We start from the raw sequence: 10,805 nt of genomic DNA on the forward strand, positions 1-10,805 counted from the left end.
GCCATAACACATAGTTGAATCATCACTATTTATCAGAGACGTATGTTCAGAAAGGACATCCCACAAAATGTGTAATAAAACATGAAGAGGGGTTGTTTGGGAATACATCATGCACTTTGGAAAAGTACATAATGAAAATGATAGGGAAAGAATTCTTTGTCTATTTAGATGAATTGTGATTCTCAACCAGGGACCTCAAGATCCTGTCAAGGGTGATGCAACGTTACTGTCAGGAGTGCAAACACGAGTCACAACCTAAGATTTCAAATAGGAATCCAGTGTCAGAAACGTGCCCTGCTGTGCTCTTTCTCTTGAGTGCAGAATTTTTTCTGTGGCAGAGCACTCAGAATGAGTGAAAATTAAGAGTTGGTATTTTCTGAAGGATGCCTTGAATCTGAAAAAATTGAAAACCACCAATTTAAAGCCCAAACCCAGATTGCTAGACATGGTATCCCTTCCTTTTAAGAAGTGCACACACTGAATTGGAGGAAAGCACTTACCATATGCAGCCACATAAACAACAGTACAACTGAAAATTCAATTAGAGCTCAGTTTGTACCAAGGTCCTTTCACATGACAACTTCACTTTTGGGGGAGTGAGACTTTCCAAACCACTAGCTGAAGAACAGAAAAGGACAGTGTGTGCACATGTCTATGGCCCCCAAAGGCCTGTGTATTTAACTTCACACTTGCAATTCTGAAAGTATATAAAACTGGACAAGCAAGCTAAGTGACTTTGCTCTTCCTGTTTGCCAAAAGTTTTATTTCCTTGTCATATGCACTTTAGTCTTGATCACTTTTTTGAAAAAATGTTTGTTTTTTAGAAGTGGGGAACAAAGTTGATCTAAAATTGTGTGTGTGTGTGTATATACATGGATATGTATACACACCCCCACCCCACTTCTGCCCGTATTAAGCAGGCACAATTTTAAAAGGCTTTAACAGACGACTTTTGATGTTTACAAATCAATAGATCACTGGCTAATTTCAATATAGGTGCCCTGTTTCTTTCACACCTACAAAGAATCTGCAGCTATTTTAGACTGCAATCTGGGTTTTTAGAACTAAACCAAACATAACAATAATAAGGTTCTGCTTTTGCAAACACATATGTACATGCTTAACTTAAAACTAGGGGAATTTCTTGTCTCTGGAACACTTCACAAATCCAGAGTTAAGGATTTCCAAGATCAGAACCTCACCTATAAAATGTTCCTTCCCTGTTGGACTACTAGTTGTGAATCAGCTCCTCCTCCTCCCCATGCAGAAAGGCCACCATGTAGCTGCCACTGCAGCCCTCATTCTCCTTTCCCTTCCTCATCCTGTGGAAGGCTCCCTGAACTGGTAGAGAGAACATGTGGGTGGGCAACAGTCTAGGATAGGGCAGACACACAGAGCCCCTCCCTGTGGAAGTCCACAGGTAAAATTAACAGAGCCAGGGGCCTCTCATGAAGTCTCCCGACTCCTCCGGGGAGTGTTTCCTTGGGCCCATCGCAGCCTTGTCTGGTTTTTGGGAGTTCCTCACTGAATCCAGCCCAGGTGTTGGCTGCTATCTAGACCAAAAAGGGGAGTTGGAGTAGGGAGAGCTCTGGCTCCTTGCCACTTTGAGACCCTGACCTCTCAGTCTCTCAGCCTCCCTGTTTTTTTCCATGCCCGATTCAAGGAATGAGTATCCAGTTCAGCTGCACCTTACCTCCTGGGGAGACCCAGTGCAACCCAGAGTTCCAAGTAGCAAAGCCAAGAGCTCCACTTTAATAAATGCATTTACTGGAGTAATGCTCCCCAGTCAGAAGTTCTCTGCTTCCTTCAAAGGGGTAAGGAATTCCTCTGTTCCCAGTCCAGCCCACCTCAGAAATTGCTCTGCTGTTTTCTTTCCAGTCCTAAGCCGCTAGGAAGAGAAGCCAGGAGGTGCCTCCAAGCCCTATGCCCCCTGATGTTGCCCAGCTGGTCTTCTCCAAATTAGCCAGGAACTAATTTCTTCCTTTTTCCATCTCCCAACCCTTTTCCAGGTGCTCACCTACCATCATGCTGATTTTTCTCCCTTCCCTGTACACCTCTTTACCTACAATCCCCACCTTTGTTGATGTGTTAGAAATATTATTAAAAATGCATTATCAATAGCAGATTTAGAAAAAAAAAACACAGCTGCTATCCCTCCTTGTCTCCTTAATGGGAGAGGGAAGTGGGGGGTTGGAAATTGAAGGGAAAAACCACCAAAGGCCCTTTGTACTAAGGTATCACTCCCTCTCTGTCCTGCAAATTTACTATCTCTTTGTTACACTAAATCACACTTTCTTTCATGACCCCCACATTCCTAGGCTAAGATAAGAGCAAATGCCATTTTTGCCTTCAGGTTGAACCTTGAGTAACCTTGGGTCCCATCTACGCACGCGTGATAACCTAATGCATATTAAGCCTACCCGCCCCGCATACTTAAGTAGTTAATTATAATGCACATGGGACGTATGAAGCGACATGTTTACATATATGTTTGTATGAACCGGAAATGAGTTGTAAAAATTCCTCCTTCTGCACACATGGTCAGGAGAGAGGGGATAAAAGCCTGCTAATGATTGTGCGGGGGGGGGGGGGGGGGGGGGGGGGCAGAGTGATTGATCTTTTGTCTCTCTCTCTCTGACCCTATTTGCAAATATATACCTTTTGTGTTGCTAATAAAGTGTGTCTGTAGCTGAAAGTTTTTTTCCACCTCCCGAGAAACAAACCACGATTTTTAATTCAACAGATGGGTCAACAAAGCTATTCAGTCTCTGTAGATCAGAGGTCAGCAACCCCCAGCAAATGTGCCAAGCACAGCACACAAGGCCATTTTGCTCAACACACCATTAACAGCCTGGGGTCTAGAGCTTAGGCCAGGTGCAGCCAGGAGGCTGCAAACATCTGCTCCGGGCTCCGGCATTAGCTCCATATTGGCGGGTACATGCGCACCTCAGAGTGGATGGTGGGGGAGGGGCCTGAGGCAGCACAACCCTCTTGTCTGCTGCCAGCACAGAGCTGATGATTAAGCCTGGAGCCCAGTACAGCTGTTGTTTGTAGCCAGCCTCAGCTCTGGGCAGCTGCAGCAGGCAGGTTTCAAATAGCTGCGCTGGGTTCCACAGCCCTGCCATCAGCTCCATGCTGGCAGTGACTGCACATGCACCTCAGAGCAGACAGCAGGAGGACTGTGCTGCCTCAGGCCCTGTCCCTACTGTCCACTCTGAGGCACGCATGCATCTGCTGGTATGGAACTGATGCCAGAGCAGCTGTTTGCAGCCTCCTGGCTGCAGCCGGCCCAGGCTCTAGAAGCTGCTGCCAACCACGGAGCCCAGGCTGCTTGCAGCAGGGCTTGCAGCTGAGCCCACCTGACTCCCACCTGTTCCAAGCCCAGCCCCACACTGGGATGAGGCTGGCACTGCCCCTTGCCAGGAGCACTGCACCTTTTGCAGGGTTACTTGTGCGAGGTGGGTGGTTGGTCTGATGGGCAGGTTCTGGGCCAGGGCCTCAGCCAGCTGCACTTCGGCCCAGGGGCTGGCTCCCTGGGGAAGCACATGGACTCTGGGGGGACCAAGGCATTGTCGGGTCAGACTTTGTGCAGTGGCCCAGGAGCCCAGCTCCATGCACCTGTGTGTTAGAAATATTATTGAAAATGCATTATCAATAGTGTTGTTAGAACAGCACAGCTGTCAGCTCTCCCTGGTGGGAGGGGGAGGTTGGAGGAGAAGCTACTAAGGGCTCTTTGTATTAAGGTATCACTCTCTCTTTGTTACAGTAAAGCATATACTCCTTAGCGTTCTCATGCAGATAAGAGTAAATTGCAATTTTTAATGGTCCTGTCCTTGAGGGCAGAGAAGGTTTGAACTTTTTGTAACCTAAAGTACTTTCTGAGCAGGCGCAATTAGCTAATGCATATAAGCCTATCCGCCCCGCATACTTAAGTAGTTAATTATAATGCACATGCAACGGATGACGTGACGTCATTTCATATATGTTTGTATGAACCGGAAATGAGATGTAAGAGTTCCTGCTTCTGCACACGTGCTCAGGAGAGAGGGGATAAAGCCTGCTGAGAAGTGTTCCCCGGGGGCAGAGGATGGTCTTTTGTCTTCACTCTGACCCTATTTGCAAATATATACCTTTTGTGTTACTAATGGAGTGTGTCTGTGACTGAGAGTTCTTCGCCTCCCGAGAAACGAACCATAGCAATTTCTGCAACATGTGCATCTGGTTCTGTGTTCGTCTGGCTCTGTCTGGTTCTGCATGTCTTTGTGAGCGCACATCTGGTTCCAGATGTGTGTTTGCATGCATCTGTTCTGGGTGTGTTCTTGTTCTCTGTGTTTGTGTTTGTGTACAGTGGTTCTCTGTGTGCGTCTAGTTCTCTCCCTGCTCTCCTTTTTCTTTCTTTCTCTCCTCTTTCTCTTGTCTCTTTTTTCTCTCTCATAACATGCTCAACAAAAAAAGGAATACACAACAACAAAGGCAATATTATGATTATTAAATATAGTAATATGCACTGCGTCCTGCCATGTAATCCCCCACCCCCCTTTTTGTTTTTCTGGCATGCCAGCACTCCAGCACCTTCCATAGCAGACATTGTGGTTTTTTTGGCGTTCTGGCCAAAACACATTGCCTACCCCTGCTATAGAGGAATGGATGTGCCTCTAGTAGGACAGGCCAGCAACTCCAGCTTCACTTTAACCCATTCTTTCCCATGTACCAGTGTTATAGGTAAACTGAGGCTCATAACACTGTGATGGTTACTAAAGAAATTCTAAGATAATAAAAGCCTTAGTCTGTCCATCTATCCGTAACTCTCCCGGGCAATTGTGCATATGCCACCCAGAGGATGCATGCTGATTAGCTGCGAGGGCCTGGAGCATTATGGACAGAGGGGGTGAGGTAGCGAAGGAGCCACTGCGATGCCCCCATCAGGTAGGGGGAGGCAACAGGGAGGGGAGTGGGAAGGAGAAAGGGAAGGGGCAGGGTTCCGGTGGCAGTGCCCCCCGCCGCCACCATGCAGTGTTGGACCAGGACAGAGAAACCTAGGCACTAGTCCCAGCTCCGCCCTAATATGCTAGGTGATCACAGGCAAGTCACTCAGGGAATGTCTACACTGCACAGCACAGTGCACAGTGCAGAGATAACCAAGGTGTTCCAAAAAACATGGCAGAGCTCTGTGCTGTTTGCAGAACACTAGCTACTTCATGTATAGACAGACAGCTCAGAGTATTTTACACCATGCCGCATTAGGTCATATAGACCAGCATTTCTCATCCTGTGGTTTGTGAGTCAAAAGTGGGTCACAAAAATCTATGAAAGGGTCATGAACAAACTTTAGAAATGGATTCTCCTTTAAAGCAGAATAACGTGGGAAACCATGGATTTTTCCTCAGGGTGGAAGAGTTCCAGTCTGCGAGGGGCTGCTTGGGGCCCCCCATGCCCTACACAACCACTCCCTGCCCCACACACTGGAGGGGCTGGGGGTGGGAAGGGGGGGCAGCGGGGCTGGACTGGCCATCAGTTTTTACAGATGGCTCCTTGTACAAAAAAGGTTGAGAACCACTGATGTAGACAAGCCCTTTCTTCGCTGATGTCCCCGTTTTTTAAATGAGGTCATGTAAAGCACGTTGGAATCTGAATGAAAAGTGCTACTTACCTCTGTGCCAGTCAGAAGAGGTAAGCATCAGTCCAGAGCTGGTGTAGAAAAATAGGTTCCCTGGCAAGGTAACGCTGACCTCCTCTGGGCCCTCACCTGTTCACACCCACAGGAGCCCAACATCCATCTACCCACAGCGAAACAATGTGGTACTAACCCTTCTAATTTCTTGTCTTCTCCTTTGTTGCAGTAGGTGTGGTATATGGAATGTACCTTTAAGAAGCCAGCAGTGGGATGACCCAGTCTCTCCCCGATGCCCTGTGGGTGTGGTTTGTGGTGGTGGGTAGTTGTAGTTCTCCCTGCAAGCTGTGAACATGTGAGTTGCTGAATCCTGTTCCTAATAAAGATAAAGCTGTTTAGCACCCCACCGGTCTCTGCCAAATGGTGACTGGAGGACAGAAGCCCGAAGGCATGGAGGTGTGAGTGAGTACCCATCCCTGGAACTCAACGACATAGAGTAAACACTAAGACTGTGCGAAATTTCACTGGCTGTTTCGATTCAACACTGTTTCAACTCGAAACAGTGAAATCAAATCAAAACAAAGGGCTTCGAAACAAAACGAGGATAGTCTAAACGTTTCAAAAGTTTCGAAGCAGCCAGCAGCAAGGTGGTGGGAGATGGGGGAGAATTAGGGCTGTGTTCCCAGAAGCAGCCAGGAGTGCAGCCTTGGCTCTCTCCGTCTCTCACCGCTGGGCTGCAGGAAGCCTATCACAGCACAGGGGAAGGGAACTGAGCCCAGGTTCAGTTCCCCTCCCAAGCGCTACGATCAGGCTGGGGAAAGGAACTGAGCCCAATCACTCAGTTTCCCTTCCCAGCCCTATGACCAGGATGGGGATGGAAAGTTAGGCCAGCTGGGCTGAGTTTGTTTCCTCAGCCTGATGGTTGGGCAAAACATCAAAACAGCGTAAAACAGCCTCACTGTTACGACGAAGCGAAACAGAACAGCTGTTTCAACTTGAAATGAAATTCGAAACAAAACACTGTTCTGTCCAAACCTCGAAACTGAAGTTGAGACAGAACAGTGCCATTTCGCACAGCCCCAGTAAACACTATAGAAAGGACTTTGTTGGCTCCAGCAGAGATGGCTAGTAAAGCCCAACACTACCCTGGTGTGACACCACATCATACCTTTGTAGGGAGATCCAGTGAGAAGTTTCCCTAAAAAAGCTTCCACACAAGCAAAGGGGAAGAAAAGAGGACAGGACAGACACTGTTTTATAGCAGTATCCTTTTCGGGAATAGCAGACCCTTCCTTACAGAAACTCTACCAACTTCCTCCCCCTCATGGGGATCTTTGTGCCCTCTTTGTCCCCTTCCACAAAACAGTGCAGAGTCATCTTCCCCACGTAGGAAGGGGAAGGCAAGAGAAAATAGAGACCAAAGGGGGAAGGAGCACTGAAGCAAGGTGGTGGAGAAAGAGAAAGAAAGTAATAAGGGCCAGAAGAGAAAATGAAGACCAAGCAGGCCAAGTCACCTTGTCTGGCCACAATAAAGGTTAGACAGGCCATAGAGATGAAAACCGAGGAGACTGAAATAGTAAGAAAGAATAAAAAGGAAAAGTAGAGAGAAAGGAGAACTTAGGTTTGTGAAAGTATGTACTCAACTGTATTGCTATGGGAAAACAAAACCTTAAGTTCTAGTAATGCAGAGCATAAATGGTTATTGGCAGAAGGTTGCTGCTGCTGAGATGGGAGTCCAATAGCTGCTTTTGTTGCTTGGCATATAAATAGGTAAACAGGACAAGCTGGTATTTTTAGAAGTTGCTTGCTGCAGCACCAGGCAGGCAATTCTCCAGAATTTCAAGCCTGCTTTTATGTCACTGTAACTAAACCCCAAACCCCAGTCTTCTCAGCTGTTCATGTTCCTGAATCTGATGTTGCACCCTGTAGCCTATATGCTACATAAAGCATCTTTTTTATACTTGTATATTAAAATACTGCAATGGAAATGCACAGCCTTCTACACTACTTAGAAATGAATTTCTGAACTAAAACTGAGCTGCTCTGCATGTGGAGTTTCAATGCTAAATGAGTCAGCAGTGAGGCAATGCCACACCCCTCACAAGAATGGTGCTTATGTAAGAGGGCAGGAAAAAAAATTACAGTTAAGGTTCTGAGAATTTCAGCAATAAAACAGGCTGTTGTTAAATAATGCAGCCCATTTAACTACCAGGAAGGAGGCCAAGGAGAGGAATGCAGATTTCCCTTCCCTTTTAACCGCCTCTTAAATCCAAGTCTTGAAAAAAAGGAAAACTAGGGAGATATCAATTCCTTCATTTTTTTTATCAGCGCCCTCTAAGAGGCTATTTCTGGTGGAAAGGGGAAGAAAAGTCTATGCAGAAGAAACAGGCAGAGCCGTTTTCACTCCTCCCTGATTTTCGTCTCTTTCCATCACAGGAATTTCTGTCTGCCAGGTACCTAATTTTGCAACTCAACAAAAAAGCAGTTGCACCCAATGGTCTGTGCCTGCAGAATTTACTCTGTGCCTGAACCAACTGAGTAGCCCATCTTCACCACACCCCATCCCTTTACTCTCTGGAAGCAGCCAGACACCATGTATCTGGCACTAAGGGGGGTGGGGGTGGGGTGCAGGGCTCATAAATAGCAGGACCAGGTCCAATGCTGCAGGCATTCTTACTGATGAGCTAAGGATGGAGTCAAACAGCACGCCCTGCAACAAGCAGGAGGGAAGGGTCCATGTGCAACTTAGGACTGGGCAGTGGATTCCCATCTGTAGGGCAGGGATCTGGCCCTGACCACCCCTGGACACAGAGAGGTGGAAGGCACTCCCCCTAGTGCCCATTCAGGTCCCTACAGGGGCAGGCTGCCTGCCTGCCCCCAGCACCAGGAGGGTCCACCCCACCACTGCCACTGGGAAGAGAAGCCAGGAGGTACCTCCAAGCCCTATGCCCCCCACTGAAGCCCAATGATTGGGGGCAGGGGCAGCCACCGTGTTCTTGAACCCCTTGGTTCTCAGGGGAGCGGCACTGGTGCGACCCCACCCAGCCCCCAGAGCATGCACAGGAGCTGGCGCTGCTTAACTGTCCCGCCCCACTACACCAATGGAGGCTGGGGCTGGAGGAGGAGGAGCTGGGGGTCCCCAGTAGCCACCCAACACAACACTTCTGCTGCTGTTGGGGCATACCGCTGCTTAAGAAAAAGGGCAACCTGACTCCGCAACAGCCTGATGGCTGCCTCGCCCAATGGGTGCCGGGCAAGTGCTGCCCTCCTCCCCCCCGCCATGGACCAATGGGGGTCAGCCAAGCAAGTGAGCCTCCCTTGGGCCCCCCAGTCCTGGCCACTGCCCTGCCCTGCTCTCCTGCAACTGCCAATGGGCATGGTGGGGTTGGGCCAGGGCCTGTGCCAGCTCCTCTCCCACTTCCTGGCTGCCCGCCCAGGCCCATAGCACCTGGGCTGCTCCCTATACCCATTCCTCCAGCTGTTCTGTGCCCTGGCTCAGGGAGCTGGCTTGGTACCTCCTAGCCAGAGACATCAAGGAAAGGAGCTGGCATTGCTCCTTCCTTCCCTAGGGAGCTGCCGCATCTCCCACACCTTCCTGGTTTCCTTTTTCAAAGCTAATCTGCATACAATTAAGGGATTAGTCATGAACCAGACATGCCAAAGAGTGAGAATTGCATCAAAAAAGTATATTTACAAATAAAAACCAAGCTTGTACTTTTAGGCCAATGCAACTACAACCTTTATCCCTAAATATAAGCCATGCACGATACTAGTCCAAACCTGAAAAGACTCACGATTTACCATATAGCTCATTGGGCCCCAGCAGAGTTGACTTCCCCGTTCAAGGAGAGCACAGTCTAACAGTAAGCAGAGGGGGAAGGGGGAAGAAGTTGGGGGAGAGCAGAGGGCTCTGCCCCCCTCCCAGATACATTTTCTGTGCTACAGCAGTAAGAAGGGGACTAAATCAAGGCAAACCTCCAATAATTAGATTCTGTCCCTGGAAAATGATAACAAATTTATAGGATGGGCTGGCAGAAGACTTCATGCGCAGGTTCACTGATTCATTGTCATCATAAAAGTGGGGATCATCTCCAATGTTCCCTAGAATGCGATACCAGGTGCATTACACTGTGCCTGAAGCTGTGCCTGTCTGGATTGGTTGTCCCATGAGGAAAATCTTAATGAGATAAAATTCTGAAATGAATCGAAATATTAAGTTAATACATCCTATTTTGTATTAGTGTGAATAGGTGCTATTCTATTGCCTTCAAAAGAGTTATTCATTTATACCAGCTGAGAACTGGATGCACTTTGCTTATTAAAATAGTTAATATGCCCATTTAAATGAATCGGTAATATCAGGAGTAATTTGCCAAAGCAAAATTAATAACGGGAGTAACTCACCAAAGCAAATGTAATTGTACAAGTACAAGTAGTGAACCTGGACTCCAATTGACCTGATGGCCATAAGAAACCATCCCAAATGAAACTGGGATAAAGGAACTGATCCAGCATATTTTTTAATATTCATGGTGTTCAAAACACAGGAATTTTTTTTCTGAGATTCTTAAAATATTAATACTTTGTAATGTAGCATCCTCACCATTTCTCCCCTGTACTCCGTGCTGGTAGTACCAAGTCTCATCCCTCTAGCACGCTCATATGTGGTATCACATCTGCCTATTTCAAAAGTGACTGCTGATTTTGTGTGTCCAACTTTTAATACCTTATCTGGAATCACCTTCTTGCCTGCTGGAAGACTGTCATTTTTATATCAAGAGATTGCTGCCACCACCAATGATGAATACCTTATTCAGGTGGCTAAACAATTTCCCCGCAAAACAGATCCACTTAGCACCTCTGCAATTGGGCACCCAAAAACTGAAACACCCCAAAACACTATTCACTGGAAAAATCCTTGGTAAATTGGCAGTCTTTCAAAGCTGCCTCTGGCATGCATCATCTTCTGCAAAGCCAACTTCACTTTGATCTGAATTAAGCTTGACGGCCATTTGTCTCTGTTCTATATGTACCAGAGTGTAGCTAAATAGCCCCAGGGTCAGTTACAGAACTGACACGTCAATTATGTGTCTTGATTACTTTTATGCATTAGCTTCTTGTCTCCAGGCTACAGAAAAGCAGCCAAAGAACCTTCTAAAAGATCCCTGCAGTAGGGGTCTGCTGTGAAATGAGT

Source organism: Crocodylus siamensis, chromosome 2 (assembly GCF_052110815.1).
Source record: "Crocodylus siamensis isolate JL-2025a chromosome 2, ASM5211081v1, whole genome shotgun sequence".
NCBI lineage: Eukaryota > Metazoa > Chordata > Crocodylia > Crocodylidae > Crocodylus > Crocodylus siamensis.